Here is a 19,795-nt window from a genome sequence, read left to right on the forward strand (position 1 = left end):
GATGGTTCTCGGACTCCCAGCTGATGTTGTGGAGTTATTTGTGAAAATCTTTTGTTGTGCTTTTGGTTGCAATTCAGCCCCACATTCCTGATCGTCAGGCATCTGGTGCAGAGGGGTGTGGACAAACCAGAGGGTCTGCTCCTCCACATGAATGTGTTGGCTATTAACAGGTCTGGGCTGTGGAGGGGGTGGGGTTTCATAGCTGCTGACCGCCCCTCATCCATGGCTACGTTCAGGCCCGAATGTCCTTGGAGAGGCAGCACCAAAACTCTGTGCTTTCAGAGAGAGGTGGACACTGCAGGGTGGATTCTTTTATCACCCCTTCAAATTCCATTTTAGTTTAGCCTTTTTGCCATCTTTCGGTGCATTATCATTAATGAACATTGTATGTAAATTAATCAATTAGAAAACACGTGATTTATTGGTCGTTGTAATTTGATGAAAAATACCACAGGTGATTTGGTGATGGAAAATAAAGTGTTCGGTTCAGTTGTGTTTAAAAGCACTCTTTAATATTAAAAAAAGGGAATTCATTAGAAAAAAAATTGATTCCGCTTTTTGTATACTCCAACACCAGGCTAAACAGGCAATATAGAAAAGGTAGATTTAAATAACTAGCTCTAACCTTTCCAAACCTATATTTGATTCCCCTAAATTGTCTGGGAACCAAAAGACAGCCAGAATGCAGAAAAACTATAACTTGAACCTTGAAAATATTCAGTTTTTCTTGCCTCCACTTACTCTCTGGCAAAGAGAATTGTACAGACCAACAACCCTCAGGGAAAGGAAAAGAAAAAGGCCTTATCTCCATTGTAAAGAGGAGAAGCTGTATTTTTAAACTGTATTTCTTGGTTCTAATATCTCCCGCCAGGACAATCATCCTCCCTGGCCCATCCAGTCAACTCCCCTCAAGCTCTTATACTTTTCAAAAAGATCATGAACAGCAGATGAAACCAGGGTACTTTCAAAAACAAATAATGCCCAATTTGTTAGCAGTAGAGAGTGAATTATGGAAAGCACAATATGATCTTATTACGCTTTCACATTTATTTAAGTGCAAAGTTATGGAAACACAAAATAAACACTTGGTGTTCATGTACTTTCAGTGTTAACAGTAAGAAAGATGAGTCATTTCTACTGCAGGGAAATGAACATACATTTCAGTCTCTTTGGCAGACGTGAGGACTGCAGATGCTGAAAATCAGAGTCTAGATTAGAGTGGTACTGGAAAAGCACAGCCAGTCAGGCAGCATCCAAGGAGCAGAAAAATCGACATTTCGGACAAAAGCCCTTCATCTCTCCACCCTGCAAGGCTCCCTGCCTTCAGTCCTGATGAGGGCCTTTTGCCTGAATTTCAGTCTCTTTGCCCACCTGCTGTATTCAATATTCAGTGCCAAAAACAGAGGTCTTCTCCTCATCTCTATGATGCTGCTGTTTTGTAAACAGTTGTCTTGAGTATAGTCTGGAATGGCTATATAAATATGGCAAAGTCTGAAATCTGACACAACTTCCAGATAGTGCGCACAAACACATTTCCGCAGCACAACACATTAGATCTCATGCACCACCATGTAAATTGTGCCTGGGTGGAGTCAGAATGGAACACCTCCTTCAACAGAGAAGCTTTCTGCCTGGTCCATGCTGCCCTAGGAAGAGAGTGCTGTAATTTGGCTGAGAGTTGACCATTAGACATATCAGTTATTGGTGGAGCCCATTCTTAGGTTGTTCCCAAGTGGTTATCCAGAGCTGGATTTCCACTACCAAAGTGTACAGTTCAAGCTGGGAAGTTTTCTGCCTCACACTATCCAATTCATGAGGAAGACCCAAGAATTTTTGGATCTTTGCTTTTTCAGAGTTTGGCAGGTGCAGGATAGAGCTGCCCCCAGAGGCAGTTCACAGGTAGGCACAGGACTGGCCAAGTGCAGGGTAAAAGGCCCATCTGAGTTCACTAGAGCTTTGTCCCACTTTAGATTAGATTAGATTACTTACAGTGTGGAAACAGGCCCTTCGGGCCAACAAGTCCACACCGACCCGCCGAAGCGCAACCCACCCATACATTTACCCCTACCTAACACTACGGGCAATTTAGCATGGCCAATTCACCTGACCCGCACATCTTTGGACTGTGGGAGGAAACCGGAGCACCCGGAGGAAACCCACGCAGACACGGGGAGAACGTGCAAACTCCACACAGTTGGGAATTGAACCCAGGTCTCAGGCGCTGTGAGGCAGCAGTGCTAACCACTGTGCCACCGTGCCGCCCACTTGTTTGATTGTATTTTACATTCTCTGGCCCATAGTTTTCACATTCCGTCACCATCTGCCTATTTTCTATGCCACATCTATACTGCCATGCAAGCTAGCCCCTTCTTCCAATGCTAACTTCATGCCACGGTCAAGCCCAAAATGTGTTCCTCAGATGCTGCTTGACATGTGTTTTTTTCCAGTGCTGCACTTTACTGACTCATGCCAAGTGATGCCAACCATTGAAATAGTTGTAAGGCTTTAGAAAATTAGTCAAGCATTCATAAAGTGCACTTAGGGATATGTCAACAGTTATTGACATTTGTTATGGACCAGGCCCGACTCCTCAAAACATTTTTAAGCAGGTAGCTCAGACCGTAACTTTGCTGTTTGTTTTAGCTAAGTGAATTAGTTGATCCAACTGCCAAGTTTTAAACAAACAGAATTTATTTACAAAATTACAAAATGAAGCACAACGAACAGAAGTGGATGACTTATCCTATCTAAAACCCCTGACAGACTATCCCGACATAACGATGCTGTGCTGAAAATATTTGCAACAGTCCTAATGAACAGACTCCCTTAGCACAAAGAGTAAAAATGACACAAATTATGGGTTACTGGTCAGAAGGGCAGAAAGAGGGAGAGAGTAGGCAGCCTTTATTCACACACACTGCCGCTGAACTGAACCAAAAACTCTAACCTAAACAAAGGCTAGCTCCACAGCTAGTTGATCACTCCCCTTTGTTAAAAATCACACAAGACCAGGTTATAGTCCAACAGGTTTAATTGGAAGCACACTAGCTTTCGGAGCGCCGCTCCTTCATCAGGAGATTGTGGAGGATGAATCACCTGATCATCTGATGAAGGAGCATTGCTCTGTAAGCTAGTGTGCTTCCAATTAAACCTGTTGGATTATAACCTGGTGCTGTGTGATTTTTAACTTTGTACACCCCAGTCCAATACCGGCATCTCCAAATTTTGATTATACTGCATTTTTTAAGACATGAAAGGCTTAGGCTGAAGGCATTATCTGTTAGGGGTAAACAAAAAGGGGTCCAGTAACCCTTTCAAACCCAGCCCATTTGGAGCCTGGCCAATTACCTTCTCTCTGCAAAATAACTCAAGGGCATACTAACCTTGTAAAAGACCAACATTGTGATACATTGTCAAAATAGAGGTTTTATTAAAAAAATTAAAATGACATCAGCCTCCTGACTGATTTTTTTCTTTCTAAAAAGACTGGACATTTAAATAGATTTATCATGACAGTCACAGCAACCATATCCACCTTGAGAGTGATTTTATGTCTGCTTCAAAAATGACGGCTCCCACACTCTGGGTTTACTATAATTCAGAGGGAATAAAAAGGTTCTGCTGAGTTTATATGTGAATCAAAGTCTACCTCCTTTCTCCTTCTGACAAAACCTCAGAATTCTATAGCCCAGAGTCTTGTGGCTGTCCATGTCTGATTATGTTTAAGAACTAGGCAGACATTTTGTTTGCACTCTGAAGGAATGAAGGACAGTACAGATAAAGCACAACAGAACAGCTGAAGTAAAAGATTGTTCCATGCTCTCATTCTCGCTTAGGTGCGAGAGGCCCTGGGTTCATATCCCAGACAAGCTGGTGTTTAGTACTGATGCAGCACGGTGGTCAGTGGTTAGCACTGCTGCCTCACAGCACCAGAGTCCTGGGTTTGATTCCAACCTCTGGTGACTGTCTGCGTGGAGTTTGCATTTTCTTCCCGTGTCTGCGTGGATTTCCTCTGGGTGCCCTGGTTTCCTCCCACAATCCAAAGATGTGCAGGTTAGGTGAATTGGCCATGCTTAAATTGTCAATTACGTTCATTAGTGAGACGGGAAAAGGGATTTAGGTGGGTTACTCTTCGGATGGTCGGTGTGGTCCTGTTAGGCCGAAGGGCCTGTTTCCACACTGTAGGGAATCTAATCATGGAACAGTCACATGACCTCCTATGATTTCTTATGTTTGATTTATGACTCTGCTTCTCACTCATTCCTACATATTGCAAGGTAAGTGATATATTTGAATTATTGATTTATGCACATATATTTTGATAGAGAGAAATTTTTGGATATCACAGGCAGTGAGGTCTTCACATATTGGAGACAGTTAAGTCCTCCTCCTCATGTGCTGAGGGTGTGGTAAGCAATGCTGCTTCATTTACTGAGAGAATCTGGACAGTGGTCCTTTGTGTACATTAATAATGGATTATGTATCATTGCAATTAATCTGAGTTTGCTGACATCAATCTGCAGAAGATGTAAAAATTCTAAGTTTTGTGAGACGATAACATGTTACAAACTCTTGACACCAATGATGTCATTGCAATAATACAGCATGCTCTGCTCTATAGCAGAGTTGATTGGTTTTGAAAAGTTGATTGATTTATTTTTATTCAATGGAGGAAGAAACAAAGAATTTCAACACTCTGTGACAATACAACAGAGGGAGCTAACAAGATGCGAACTAGGTGATTGGGATTCAGTGACAGGTTTATCCTTTAAACAGCATTTTTTCATGCAGGGTATGAAATATTACACAACCAGTCAGCAACAGAAACCAGGTAGGTAAATGGCAACAGAACAGTGACAGACAGTTAGCAATAGACAGCAATTGATCAGACCACAACACATGCAGCAAATGCAAAATGCTGGAGAAAGTCAGCATCTTTGGAGAGGGAAATCAAGTTCATATATCAAATCAGAATGGAAGAGGAGTCACACTGTACTTAGAATGTTAACTCAGTTTCTCTCTTTACAGCTGTTTCCAGCCCATTCGAGTTTCTGCAGCATTTTCCCCAATTGCTTTAGATTTCCACCATTGTCAGTGTTTTTACAGGATTGCCTAGTCTGGCCGAGTGCAGTTTGTCAGACAATAAAAGACACTAGACACTGCAAATGGTAATCGATATTGTTGATTAGATGAATCTCCTCAGCACTGCTGCATGTCACCAAGGAGGGAAATGATCAGAACATTTTTAAAAAAAGTTACATTAATTGGAGAGATGGGGAAAAGGGTGTGTGACTCACAGCCAAAAATCATCCAATCAGGTAATGAAGAATTTCTTCATTCTCTTATTGGCTGAGGAAGATAGCATACTGTGTCTTGTCTTCATCTCAACTCTACTTTGTGCCTGCTCTCCCTAACCCTTCAACCCATTACTAATTAAAAACCTGTCTGTCTCCTTCTATTTGCTCAATGTCCCAGCATCCACTGCATTCTAGGGGTAGTGAATTCCACAGATTCCTGACCTTTTGAAAGAAATAATTTCTCCTCATTTCTGCTTTAAATCTGCTTTGCCTTATCCTAAAGTGAAGGACCTCTCATTCTAGCTTGGCCCACAAGAAGGGGCATCTTGTCTACCGGCATCACACCCCACCTCTTCCTCCGCTACATTGATAAATGCATTGGTGCCACCTTGTGCTCTCGCGAGGAGGTTGAGCAATTCATCAACTTCACCAGCACATTCCATCCTGACCTTAAATTTACCTGGACCATCTCTGATACCTCTCTCCCCTTTCTGGACCTCGCCATCTCCATTAATGATGACCGACTTGATACCGACATTTTTTTACAAACCCACCGACTCCCACAGCTACCTGGATTACACCTCTTCCCACCCTATTTCCTGCAAAAATGCCATCCCGTATTCCCAATTCCTCCGCCTCTACAGTATCTGCTCCCAGGAGGACCAGTTCCACCACAGAACACACCAGATGGCCTCCTTCTTTAGAGATTGCAATTTCCCTTCCCACGTGGTTAAAGATGCCCTCCCAACGCATCTCGTCCACATCCCGCACCTCCGCCCTCCAACCATAACAAGGACAGAACGTCCCTGGTGCTCACCTTCCACCCTACCAACCTTCGCATAAACCAAATCATCCGCCAACATTTCCGCCACCTCCAAACAGACCCCACCACCAGGGAATTATTTCCCTCCACACCCTTTCCGCCTTCCACAAAGACTGTTCCCTCCGTGACTACCTGGTCAGGTCCACGCCCCCCTTCAATCCACCCTCCCACCCTGCCACCACAGGAATTGCAAACCTGCGCCCATACCTCCTCCCTCACCTCCATCCAAGGCCCAAAATGAGCCTTCCACATCTATCAAAGTTTTACCTGCACATCCACCAATGTCATTTATTGTATCCGTTGCTCCCGATGCAGTCCCTTCTACATTGGGGAGACTGGACACCCGCCGAGCAGAGCACTTTAGGGAACATCTCCAGGACACCCGCACCAATCAACCACACCACCCTGTGGCCCAACATTTCAACTACTCCTCCCACTCTGCCGAGGACATGGAGGTCCTGGACCTCCTTCACCGCCGCTCCCTCACCACCAGATGCCTGGAGGAAGAACGCCTCATCTTTGCCTCAGAACACTTCAACTCCAGGGCATCAATGTGGACTTCAACAGTTTCCTCATTTTCCCTTCCTCCACCTCACCCTAGTTTCAAACTTTCAGCTCAACACTGTCCCCATGACCTGTCCTACCTGCCTATCTTCTTTTCCACCTATCCATTCCACCCTCCGTCCCCCCCCCGACCTATCACCTTCATCCGCTCCCCCACTCACCAATTGTACTCTATACTACTTTCTCCCCACCCCCACCCTCCTCTCACTTATCTCTCCACCCTTCAGGCTCTCTGCCTGTATTCCTGATGAAGGGCGTTTGCCCAAAACATCGATTTTACTGCTCCTCGGATGCTGCCTGAACTGCTTTGCTCTTCCAGCATCACTAATTCAGAATCTTGTCTACTTTGTCAATCCCTTTTGGCATCTTATACACCTCAATTAGATCTCCTCACATTCTTCTGAACTCAGAGTAATAGCCTAAACTGCTCATATCTCTCTGGATATCACAAAGCTATCATCCCCAAAATCAATCTAGGGAACTTCCTCTGAATTGCCTCCAACACAACTACATCCCTCCTCATGTAAGGCGGCCAAAATTGTTCACCATACACCGGATACATAGTCTCACTAATGCTTGCATGGTTGCAACAACACTTCCCTACTTTTATACTCTATTTCTTTGGTAATACATGGCAAAATTCTGTTCTCCTTCCTTCTTAATGCTGTACCTGCATATTAGTCTTCTGCAATTTATGCATGAGAACACCCAAAGTTATTTGTACTGAAGACCTTTGAAACTTCCTTCCATTTAGACAACATTTTTTTAAAAATTAGATTAGATTCCCTACAGTGTGGAAACAGACCCTTCGGCCCAACAAGTCCACACCAACCCTCTGAAAAGTAACCCAAGCAGACACATTTCCCTTTGACTAATGCACCTGACACTATGGGCAATTTAGCATGGCCAATTCACCTGACCTGCACATCTTTGGATTGCAGAAGGAAACCAGGGCACCTGGAGGAAACCCACACAGACACGGGGAGAATGTGCAAACTCCACACAGTCACCCGAGGCTAGAATCGAACCCGGGTCCATGGTGCTGTGAGGTAGCAGTGTTCACCACGAAGCCACTGTGCCACCCCAAAGTTAAGCATAGTTTTTTTTAAAAAAAGTTGCTCTTCTATTCTTCTGACTAAAATGGATAACCTCATTTATCCACCGCAAACTCTACTTGTAAAATTTTAGCCCATTCAGTCAACCTATCCATATCTATTTCTAAATTTCTTATTTCTTTATTGCAGCTCATTGTTAGATTTTTGTGTCATCTGCAAATTTGACTTTAAAGCCTTCTATCCCTGAATCGGAGTCATTAATATAGACTGTAAAGAGTTGTGGCCTGGGACGAAACCTTGTGAAACCCCACTAGTTACATCTTGTCTACCTGAAAAAAAATCCATTTATCTTGCTTTCTGTCAGCTAGCCAATGCTTTGTCCAAGCTAATAAGTTACTCTTAACCCCATGTGATCTTACCTTGTGTACTAATCTTTTGTGTGCACCTTATCAAATGCCTTCTGGAAGTCCAGACAATATACATTTATATGAAAATAGAAGCAGATATAGGCTATCTAGCCCAATAACCCTGCTCCATAACACAATATTATTGAGTTTGATCATCCAATTGATTTCTTTACTCTGGGAGCTATTTCTTTCTTAAATGCTTTGGCATTTTTTTGAATTCAGTGGCAGAGAATTCCACTCCCTGATTGAAGAAAGTTTTCTTCATCTTAGTCCTAAACTGCAAATGTGTTGCTGGTCAAAGCACAGCAGGTTAGGCAGCATCTCAGGAATAGAGAATTCGACGTTTCGAGCACAAGCCCTTCATCAGGAATAAGAGAGAGAGAGCCAAGCCGGCTGAGATAAAAGGTGGGGAGGAACTCCCAGCATCCTTAAGCTGTGACCCTCTGGTTCTGTACTCCCCAGTCTTCAAGAACAACGTTTAAAACCTGAATAGACAGTCGATTTACCCTATCTATCCTGTTAGATCCATGAGATCCCCAACTGCCTGCCTTTATTCTTCTAATCTCCAGTGAATATGGTTCTAACTTATCCAATGTCTTCATGTGTCAGTCCTGCCATCTTAGGATTCAGTCTGGTAAAGCCTGTTGCACTCTTACCATAGCCAGGACATTCATTCTGAGATAAGAAAACCAAAACGGTCCACTACACAAGAACGGTTTCTTCCCTTGCCTTTACAGAGGAGATTACAGGTTAAAATTTTAAAACTTTTAAAAGTCAATTTTCATGGGAATTCTCCTAACCCACTCCAGAAATTCACTACAAATAGTTCTTAAAAATATATTAACTGTGCTTTCCACATCAAGTTCTTTCCAGTGCCTTAGTCAATTCCATATGATTTGTCAAGGCCTTGTACAATTGAAGAAGGGCTTATGCTCGAAACGTCGATTCTCCTTCTCCTTTGATGCTGCCTGACCTGCTGCGCTTTTCCAGCAACACATTTTTAAGCTGTTCCCCAGTATCTGCAGTCCTCACTTTCTCCTTGTACAATTGAAGCAAGGCATTCCTGTCCGTGTACTCAAATCCTCTCACCATGAAGGCCAACGTACTATTTGCTTTGCCAGTTCTGAAGAAGGGTCACTAGACCTGAAACTTTAACTTTAACTTTGATTTCTCTTCACAGATGCTGCCAGACTTGCTGAGCTTTTCCAACAACTTCTGTTTTTGTTTCTGATTTAAAGCATCCACACTTCTTTCGGTTTTTGTAGATGATTTGCTTTCTTCACTGCCTGCTGCCCTTCATGCCTATTTTCAACAAGTAGTGCACAAGGAATCCCAGTCTTGTTGAACTTCCATCTTTCCCAATCTATATCACCATTCAGATAACCATCTGCCTTCCCGTTATTCTTACTAAAGTGGATAACATCATTTATCCACATTACACTGCATCTGTCATGCATATGCCCATTCAACTTATCCATATCAAACTGAAGCATCTCTGTTTCCTCCTCACAGTTCACTCTCCCATCCAGCTTTGTGCCATTGATGTCAGTCTCTAACAACATTAGAAATTGCTCTCACCCATTCCAGCTCTCCTCTCCCCTCGCACTTGCCTTTACAGAGGAGGTTACATGGTTAAGATTTTTGAGAACACAGGTCAATTTTCATGGGATTCTCCTAACCTACCCAAGAAATTCAACAAAAATATACAAACTGTGCTTTCCACATCAAGTTGTTTCCAGTGCTGCCTTCGTCACATCCATTGATTTGTCTGTTTCACTTTTTCCCCTCAATACTTTAAGCGGTTGATACAACAAAATGGCTTGCTGGTGCATTTCAGAAGACTGAGAAGAGTCAACCACATTGTTTTGGGTCTGAAGACACTCATGGCCAGAAATGGGGAGTTGTCCTTCCCTAAAAGGGCATTAGTGACCTGAGTGTTTTATTTTTGTAATAATTGACAATGGCTTCATGGTCATTGTTAAACACCTTAAATCCAGATGTTTTAAAACTGAATTCAAATCCTACCATCTGTCATGGTGAAATTTGAACTGAGGTCCCTGGAACATGCCCCGGGACTCTGAAACACTAGTCCAACAATAGTGCCACCATTTCACTTCCCAGACCTCAGCGATATTGATTAAGTTCTCGGGAGCAGTAGTCTTGGGGAAGCTGGTCTTGAGAGAAAAGAAGGGACTATCAAGACCTAAGCAGTTACTCAGACAGTTTGAATGAGGTAGGCTTCTGAGGGCATTCTGAAGCCAGATCTACAAGAGGGAAGGATTAGATCCTCTTGTAAATGGCACGATTTTAATGAGACTGAATAGCTTGCCATGTTGCTAACATCGACTGGGTTAGTATAATATCTGTAGGTCAGCCTTGACTGCTTTTACTAATTGATATTTTCTGTTGATTGCTCAATCACACAGTGCACATTCTTGTCCTGTTCTAACATTGTATAGTAAAGCTTATTTTGCTTACTCCCAGCTTTATTCTGTCAACAAGTACCAGTGATCTCAAATAGTGTCTTCTTTTAAAAAAAATAAAGTTCCTAGTTAATTTACTAATGGTTCCTAGCCAGACCACAACATAAATGTGGCAGTCTGAGGATCACAACACAATGTACTATTTTAATAATTTTGTCTCATTGTGCAACGATTCATCAAAATGCATTTACATTTCATGTTGTACCAAAAACAGACAAGAAAACGATTCCTTCAACAATATAACAAGCTAAATGCCACATAAAAAAATACTTTTCTGGTGGGCTAATTATAGTTCACCATAACTGTTTACTATTGGTTTCTTATCACACATTTCTTCTATTATATTTAATTTTGGTTCAACCATACATATCTGTTGCTATTAACTTGGACTCCTTCAGCACCAAACTGATCATTCCATCCAATACCATTTTTGATGGAATAAAGCATTTTTGCACAGATTTTCTTTTTTCAAGCCTAATTAATGCTTTTGCCAGCATGTATTAATACTACTGTTCACTCATGCTCAGGAATCAATGTACAATAACATATTTTTAATGATCTTTTTCCATTAAGCCACATGCTCAGACACAAATGTACTCAAATTGTGATGCTGTCAGCCAGCACTCTTTGTTAAAAGTACAATGGTCCCCATCTTAAAATAGTGGTGTAACCATACACAATTGTGGTATTATTTAATTACCTTAACGCATTTCATTCCAAGCATCATCCTGCGTTCCAAACAAACACAGACAATGAAACTAGAATTGCTACAAAATATTGGCTAAACATTAGCAGCACGGTATTTAAAAGCTTCTTGGAAGTTACGACAAGTCAGCTTGATAAATCTATTCTTAAGCTGATTAACTCTTTCATTACATCTCCAGTCTCCAAGGATACCTAACAAGCTGTGGATGGAACCAGACTTGTTAATCATTTGCACTACTACATAGGAACGTTTTAAAACTTGATTAATAGAGTTTTAGAAAATTGAAAAAGTTATTTAAGATCACTGAAGAAATGATGTACCCATACAACCGAATACAACCCATTAATGTTCATTTTATCTTCCTGATGACCTCTTCAACTTCATAATTGTGATTAACTACCTGACAAAAGGGCAGTGCTCTGAAAGCTTGTGTTTCCAAATAAACCTTTTGCTCTATAACCTGGCGTTGTGTGATTTTTTAGTTGAAGAGACTTTATCTCTACTGCAGCTCGTGATTGCCCTAAAATGATTTCAGCCATCTTTGAAAAGCATCAACTGACTCCACAGACCAGCCACATGCACTTTTGCAGGATCCTGATTATGGAGTAAACAATAAACAGCTGGCTTTCTGCTGTCAAGGAAATCACATGGTATAACAATAATCGCGATGCTAATTGATCATGCCCGTTGATCTGTGTTAAAAGGTTGACATCAAACCTAGATGTAAAGTGACAAATCTCCCGGGTGTTGAAAAGCTAGCTTCAGTCAGTTATCATTTTAGCTGCTGAGGCAAATCTACCAATGGACATGTCATCTTCCAATTAGTTTCCTAGATCACCAGTCACACAAAGCTGATCCCAGACCTCATGCTCTATCACCTTCATCCCCTCCCCAACTCACCGATTGTACTCTATACTACTTTCTCCCACCCCCACCCTCCTCTAGCTTATCTCTCCACACTTCAGGCTCTCTGTCTTTATTCCTGATGAAGGGCTTTTGCCCGAAACGTCAATTTTACTGCACCTCGGATGCTGCCTGAACTGCTGTGCTCTTCCAGCACCACTAACCCAGAATCTGGTTTGCAGCATCTGCAGTCATTGTTTTTACCTGATATGGTTTGAAGGCTGAGCTTCTTAACCCAATAACTCACCATGTTACAGCTATCAGATACTCCTATCTGATTGGCAATGTGTGTTGCAAAACCAGGATTTTGCATGTGCAGCCAAGAGTTCCTGTTGTGATGACAAAGTTAACCAGCCAGGGATCTGTAATTTACCAACCGTGTTGAAGACTAGATTTGGTAATAAAGGGAACACTGCACTTACATTATATTAACAATTACTGTGTTGCTCTCTACCCCATGTTAATAACTGCAGCAGTCTCTTTACTTTATCGTTGTTTTATTCTGGCTGGTATAGGGCTGGAGGCACCACTCGATTGCGGCTTTAGAGAGAGAGAGAGAGAGAGAGCTTGGCCTGCTCCCTGGGCCATAGTGAAGGAGTGTGTCCCCAGTGCTGTGCTGGAGGCAGCAGCCCACGTGTAGCCTCAACCCCATGTGTTTCTCTCTGTAAACCTGCTTCTTAAAATGAGGTCCTATGCAGAAGCCATGATTCTTCTCCCTTGGAGCAGAAAGGATTAAGGTAGGGAGGAGATGTTGCAACTTGATAAAGGTGTTCAAAATCAGGATGGATAAATAAGGAGTGGCTTGTTTACATTGAATCGCTAGATGATTAAATGTGTCCAGTTGTGGGCATTGCAATTTAAAGGAGGACATGCTGGCTTTAGAAAGAATGCGGAAGTGATTTAGGAAAATGATTGCAGGAATGAAGGACTTCAGTTATATGAATTAATTGAAGAAACTGGGATTCCTTGAAGAGATTGATGAGAGAATTGGTTTGAGTTATTCAAAATCACGTGTGGTGTAGACAGAATCAATTGGGAGAAGCCGTACACATGCGCAGAAAGATTGAGAACCAGGGACCACCAATTTAAAGCGATTTGCAAAAGAATCTAAGATGACATCGGAAATCTTTCTATGTCACCGTTTGTTTTGATGAAAAGCTCTGCTAGATGTAGATTCAGTCAAAGCTTTCAAAAGTAAATTGGATATACACCTGAGAAATATAATTTACAACTTATGGGGAAAGGGGTGGTAGAGTGGAACTGAAAGGGTTGGCAGAAAGTGAGGTCTGCAGATGCTGGAGATCAGAGCTGAAAATGTGTTGCTGGAAAAGTGCAGCAGGTCAGGCAACATCCAAGGAACAGGAGATTCGACCTTTCGGGCAGAAGCCCTTCTTCAGGAATTCCGAAAATTCGAAACATTGAATCTCCTGTTCCTTGGATGCTGCCTGACCTGCTGCGCTTTTCCAGCAACACATTTTCAGCTCTGAAAAGGTTGGCCGTTTGGTACTGAGTTCTTGCAGAGATCTAACATACACCCTCTGTGCTGAAGGCCTCCTGTGTTGCAACATTGTGATTCCAGTAGCGGGACAGGCAATGACCAGTTGATATAGATTATTAAAAATTGCCAAATAAATAAGTGGAAGATGAGCAGTTTTTTTTTAAATTCAGGGATTTCTTAAGTTCTAGAATGTGTTGCCTGAAAGGATGGAAGCATATTCAGTAGTAACTTTGAAATGAGAATTGAATAAATACTCAAAAAGGAAAATAAATCAAGGCTATTGGGAAAGAGTAGAATTAATTGGTTAGCTTTCTCAAGGAATGAACATGGGAAAAATCAGCCAAATGGCCTCTTTCCCTGTCTGCTGGATAGTTCTTGTGTGTGGGATACCTGGTTCATTGGACTTGCTCTTTGATGGCTGGATTAAATAGAGATCCTTTATTGAATTGTGGACTCAAATATCAACAGTATCTCTCTCTCAAGCTGTTCTGGTTCATCATATCTATTTTGGCAATGAAGAGTTTTAAATGAAACTGTAAAAATACAGACCTGATTTGATGCTTTTATTTAAACTGCAAGATTTCTGTTAATAAACAATCCTTCACCATTCAGATTCCTGTATATTTGTTCTTTAACTTGTTTTTAGCAACCTTTTGTTCAAGGCTATTGAGGAATCTGTTAGTAAAGTTTTCATGTTGATTATATAAATTGATAATGTAGTGGATTTGTTTAATTCTAATGACTCTTACATTGCCACTTCTATTTGTGAAATTATTACGTGTCAATGGAATGTGATGCCTGTCATTTTAAAGGCTGCTTAACGTGGCAGGTAAAATATTGTTTCTTGTTCAATGTGTCTGTGAAGGTGAAAGAGGACAGGGTTGAGGTTGGATTAGATATGTTGCTTCCAATAGACAGTGCGCAGATCAGCACTAGTGACATGATTGAATTAATGGAAGGGAAAGTGATACCTATGGGACCATACCACAGTGGATGATATCTTCAGCAAGTAATGAGGGAAAAATGCTTTGGTTCTATACAGGTCAGCACATTTGAATCATTTGAGATTAAAACCCTCTCCCAGACTCTCCTACAAGGGAGAGTCTGATAAGAATCTTTCATGTTCACACAGAGGGTGGTATGTGTATGGAATGAGCTGCCAGAGGAAGTGGTGGAGGCTGGTACAATTGTGACATATAAGAGGCATTTGGATGGGTATATGAATAGGAAGGGTTTGGAGGGATAGGGACCGGGTGCTGGTAGGTGGGACTAGATTGGATTGGGATATCTTGTCAGCATGGAGGGGTTGGACCGAAGGGTCTGTTTCTGTGCTGTACATCTCCATGACTCTATTTGTCTTAATGTCAACATCTGCTCATGACTCTATACTCCATTTGAGAAGTTGCCCAGGACTTGATGTATCATTTGGTCATTTTAATTTGGGCTGATCCAGTATACAGAATTGCAAGTTGTTTCTACAATGAGGACCTGCTGTATCGGTTTATAGCTCAATGGGTAGTACTCTTGCCTCTACATCTGAAGGTTACATGTTCAGTCCAGATTGCAGACTGTTGTTCACAGTGCAGTACTGAGTGCTGTATAATCAGAGGTGTGTTATTTCGGGTGAGATGTTAAACCAAAGGTTTATCTGTCAGGTGAGCTTTAGAAATGGCATTAACAAATTAGAACTGCCTGGTATTCACCCCTCAACCAACATCACAGAAACAGATGTATCATTATCTTTGTTACGGTTTGTGGGAACTTATTGTGCACAAATTGACTGTCATGTTTCTTGCATTACAACAATGAATATATCTCTAAAAGTACGTAAACTGGCAAGATATTGAGCTGTGGAATTCCCTCTCTCAAACTGTTGGTTTCTCTACTACTACTCCTTAAGACATGGCATGGTGGCTCAGTGATCAGCACTACTGCCTTCACAGTGCCAGGAATTCCAGCCTTAGATGATTGTCTGTGTGGAGTTTGAACATTCTCCCTGTGTCTGCGTGGGCAACCAACGAGTGCTCAGTGTTCCTCCCACAGTCCGAAGACATGCACATTAGGTGGGTCGGCCAAACAAAATTACCCTGTAGCATCCAGGGATATGCAGGTGAAGTTAATTAGCCAAAATAAATGAGTTACAGGGATAGGGTGGGGGCACTGGGTCTGGTGGGATCCTCTTCAGAGGGTCAGTGTGGACTTGATGGGCTGAATGGCCTCTTTCTGCACTGTAGGGATTCTATTCTTTGGAAGGAAGAAGCAGACAACAGCAACGTTACAGAGTTATACATTGCTTTTGATGTTCAATGTCTGATATGTTTTTACTTTTGTTATTAGAACTCTAAAGTGAGGAGATAGGTAGGCTGTTTCACTTTGTCTCACCATATCACTGAAGAACATGGTCGATTCTTCAAAGGAGATAAATTCAAAGCTAATCTGGAGATTGGGCAGAAGCGTATGAAGGTGAGATCCCTGTGTCATCTTATTCTGAGAAGGCCTCATGTCACTCAGGCAATTAACAAGGCAATGGCTGGCCCTCCTCCAGGATCAGGAACCCTGGCATAGACACACAGTCCATCCCATTTAGCAGTGACATTGGAAGGCAGTGGCTGCTGGGGGTTACTATACCATCCCGCTCTCAGATAGGAGAGGGAACCAAGCATAGATAAATAATGCCAAGAAAGGTGTTTACATCGTGGGGGGCACAGAGGAGGAGGAGACAAAGGAATTGGTATCAAGAGCAGGTGGTGACTTTCAAGAGGGATCCTCTCCCACATCTGAATGCAGGATCCCTCAGTTAGGCACTGAGTGCCTCTTTGAATGACACATCTCCACCTCCATCCCCAGAAGCCCACAGCAAATGCCCAAGGATTACATGTTGTGCTCCTTACCACTGCCCACTCCTGGATTATTACTGTCAGTGACAAAATTAGGCACTTAACTGCCCATTGATTCCTCATTTATGTGGCCAGTTGCTGGTGGGTTAGAATAGCACACATTTTTAAGGATATTGGTAGGGTGCAGATTGAAAGCATGGGAGACTTTTTCTAAGTCTGGGAATAAGCTGTGTATGATAGCTGGAGAGTAACATACTGGCCCCAATGGCAAGGTAACTTACCTGGTCACCTGTCAATCTGGCCATCGAGGTCAAGGAAACCACCCTAACACAGATCTCGACACTGACAACTCTGGCCACCAGGCTACTGGTCTCTAACCAGCTGGAAGCTTTTGGGTCCTAAAATCTCTGGACAAAACTCCTCCTTGACTCTTTCAGTAACAAAAAGGCAAGTTGTTTTTAATCTTCTTGTTGTGAAGTGGGAGTCACAGGAAGTGGGGTTTTTGGATGGACACAATTCAAGAGGAGATGGCTTTCAAGACCCAACCTCTTACCCCATCCATGGCTCCAAACTGGGGAAATTATGGGGTCCTTCCAACTTGACACGCCATTCTGGTTTCCCAATCAAGAATTTGGCCACTTTTCCCACCTGCTGGGAAGGCAAGTGACAAGAGAGGTGCCAATTCCAACTCTTTTAAGTGGCCATTCATTGATCACTTAAAAGCCTTAACTGCTGGTGAATCCATCAGGTCATACAATGCAAAAGTGAGTACTGCAGATGCTGGAAATCAGAGTCTAGATTAGAGTGGTGCTGGAAAAGCACAGCAGGTCAGGCAGCATCTGAGGAGCAGGAAAATCAACATTTTGGGCAAAAGTCCCTTCATACTATACTGATTGGTCAACATCGAAACCAATGTGAAATGAGAAGTCCTATTAGTGGTGGAATGTATTCTGTTCTTCTCCTTTTGGTACAACTGATTTGCTCTGAGTTTGAGGATGTTAATTTGCCCTTGCCAGAAAATGCACACAAACTACTTTACACCATCTATGATCATTCTTCAGTGAAGACTATTCTGTTATTTTGGTTATGGACCAATAACATCTTTGGACAACACATTTCAAATGTCTCTTCTTTATTCTTCATTGTTCCACTATTAGCAGTATAGTGCTTGGAAACTAGCCCTATGCAAGCAATTGTCACAAGATATTCTGCAAGTCACCTCCCCTAGAGAGATTTCCACTGTCATCTAAATAAATTCTCAATATAATGGGATAGAACTTGCTGAAAATCTTTTGCTTAGAACCAATATATGCCATTATTACAATGCAAAGTTAGCCAGAACATTTTTGAGGAGATTCAGCCATGAGTCGTGAATTTTGATTGATTTAAGTTTGTTTTGCATAAACCATGTCTCACCCTTAGCTTCCATTTTTTTGTAAGACCTTGCTGGATTTTCATTAAATTGGATTGACATTAATTCCTCATTAGCTCATCACAGAAGATTTAATTTAGCAATTAATAGTTTAAGCATCCTTTTAACAACACGATAAGTGTTGATCATTGGCAATCAATCTCCCTCGTGCAGAGAGTGAATATTTTAAACTATGGACTGTCATCCCTCTAGTTAGTGAAATGTTGCTGGGATCTAAAAGTGTCAGGAATTTGTTTGTATTTTGCCCATCAGCTTTTCTTTCACTCTGTTTTGAAATTATCTTTATTTTATTTTTCTTTGTGTGATTGAGCTTTAATTCAGCCTCCTTTCTTGTCCTTTCTGTTTATATCTCAATCCTGAAAGCTCATAGGCTGAGGTGACATATTGTTGATCCTACCATTCAGTAATTTTCCTGATAACATGTTGCCTTACCGTGCCATGACACTTTCTGCAAGTTCAAGTGCAAAGCAAAAACTGAGATCAAACTCCAAGAAAAACTCTAACTAATAGAATATTCACTGAAGATGCTCAACCCTGGCCCGATGTAATAATTTAGCTCTCAATTTTGAAATGCTTGAGGCACATGCTCCTAAATTCCCTTTTGGTTTGCTTCGGAGCATGCTTTCATAAAATTATTCTGGAAAATTGGTAAAACATTTAGTTCTGTTTGCAACAACATATAGAGGAGAAAGAGGAACAGTATCCATTTGACTAAATATAATCTTACACCTGAAATCCTGTATAGTAGCAAATTTAGGTTCATTAGACCATTTTCACACAGACACTTTTGCCCAAAATGTCAATTCTCCTGCTCCTCAGAATCTGCCTGACCTCTGTGCTTTTCCAGCACCACATTCGACTCTTATTTCCAGCATCTGCAGACCTCATTTTCCCCTAGTGAAGGGAATAAAGGATTGGTCAGCCCAGTTCCCAAAGAACATGGCCTCGATTTACCTTGGCTCCCCAAAGTTCACCTTGGAGACCATGTCCATCATTTACGTGTACAATATCCTGTCAAAGACCTTCTCCTGGTCCAGGCTGTTGAAGCGGCCATCCACTCCATGTCCTGCATATGGGTGGTCACATCCCTGAGGAACGCAAAGCTCTCCGAGATCTTCCTGCCAGGTACAGCACAGGCTTGGTTCGGGGTGAACCACGGATCCTGGAGCAGACTTGATCTGGTTGGCGATGACCTTAGACAGGAATTTATAATCGATGTTCAGTTGTGAAATTTGTCATCAGTTTCTGATTGTCTCTTTCTCCCCCTTCCGCTTGTAGATGAAGGTAATGATACCGTTCCTCATGAATTCGCATATGCTACCTGACAAAAACATTCTGTCGTACATCTCCAGCAGGTCCTGGCCAATTGAGTCCTACAGAGCTGAATACGACTTGGCTGGTAAGCTATCACTTCTGCAAGTTTCATTCTTTTCAAAGGACTTGAGGGGCTTGGTCAGCCCATCCAGAGATAATGACTGATTCAGCCTCTCCTGCGTGCTATCATCTAAGACCTCTGTGATAGTGAATAGATATAGCTGGTACACCACACCGTCTGTAGGCTTTGTGTCATACAGTCTGGCATAAAATAATCATAGCATCCCTACAGTGTGGAAACAGGCCATTGTTTAAAAATTCCGCATCGACCCTCCAGACAGTAACCCACCCAGACCCATTCCCCTACACTACATTTTCCCTAACTAATGCACCTAACCTATGCAGCCCTTAACACAATGGGCAATTTAGCATGCCAATTCACCTAAACTGTACACATTTGGACGATGGGAGGAAAC

General features: G+C 42.1%; 1 protein-coding gene across 1 annotated transcript in view; it reads left to right on the forward strand.

Annotated features, from left to right (window-relative positions):
• The window catches only part of LOC132831459 (cytochrome b5 reductase 4), a 150,183-nt gene extending 130,815 nt beyond the window's left edge, over nucleotides 1-19,368 (forward strand). Inside the window, exon 17 of the mRNA XM_060849628.1 lies at nucleotides 19,284-19,368. The gene's annotated coding sequence lies outside the window, so the exon portion shown is untranslated. The remainder of the gene's footprint in view (nucleotides 1-19,283) is intronic.
• Nucleotides 19,369-19,795: the final 427 nt, after the last annotated feature.

Source organism: Hemiscyllium ocellatum, chromosome 3, assembly GCF_020745735.1.
Source record: "Hemiscyllium ocellatum isolate sHemOce1 chromosome 3, sHemOce1.pat.X.cur, whole genome shotgun sequence".
NCBI classification, from domain to species: domain Eukaryota; kingdom Metazoa; phylum Chordata; class Chondrichthyes; order Orectolobiformes; family Hemiscylliidae; genus Hemiscyllium; species Hemiscyllium ocellatum.